Genomic DNA, 205 nt, shown 5'->3' with positions numbered 1-205 from the left:
GTGTGTGTGTGTGTGTCTGTGTCTGTCTGTGTCTGTCTGTGTGTGCGTGTGTGTGTGTGTCTGTCTGTGTCTGTCTGTCTGTGCGTGTGTGTGTCTGTGCGTGTGTGTCTGTGCGTGTGTGTCTGTGCGTGTGTCTGTCTGTGTGTCTGTCTGTGTCTGTGTGTCTGTGCGTGTGTGTGTCTGTGCGTGTGTGTGTCTGTGCGTG

The 205-nt window shown here is 54.1% G+C and overlaps 1 protein-coding gene across 1 annotated transcript in view; it reads left to right on the top strand.

The window, feature by feature from the left end:
• The window catches only part of hlcs (holocarboxylase synthetase (biotin-(proprionyl-CoA-carboxylase (ATP-hydrolysing)) ligase)), a 23,089-nt gene that overhangs the window by 5,266 nt on the left and 17,618 nt on the right, over positions 1 to 205 (top strand). The gene's annotated exons all lie outside the window — the stretch shown is intronic.

This window comes from Sinocyclocheilus anshuiensis, unplaced genomic scaffold (assembly GCF_001515605.1).
Source record: "Sinocyclocheilus anshuiensis isolate Anshui unplaced genomic scaffold, SAMN03320099.WGS_v1.1 scaffold3935, whole genome shotgun sequence".
Classification (NCBI taxonomy): Eukaryota; Metazoa; Chordata; class Actinopteri; order Cypriniformes; family Cyprinidae; genus Sinocyclocheilus; species Sinocyclocheilus anshuiensis.
Note: the sequence above shows the minus strand (reverse complement) of the source record. Positions and strands in the feature narration are given on the sequence as shown.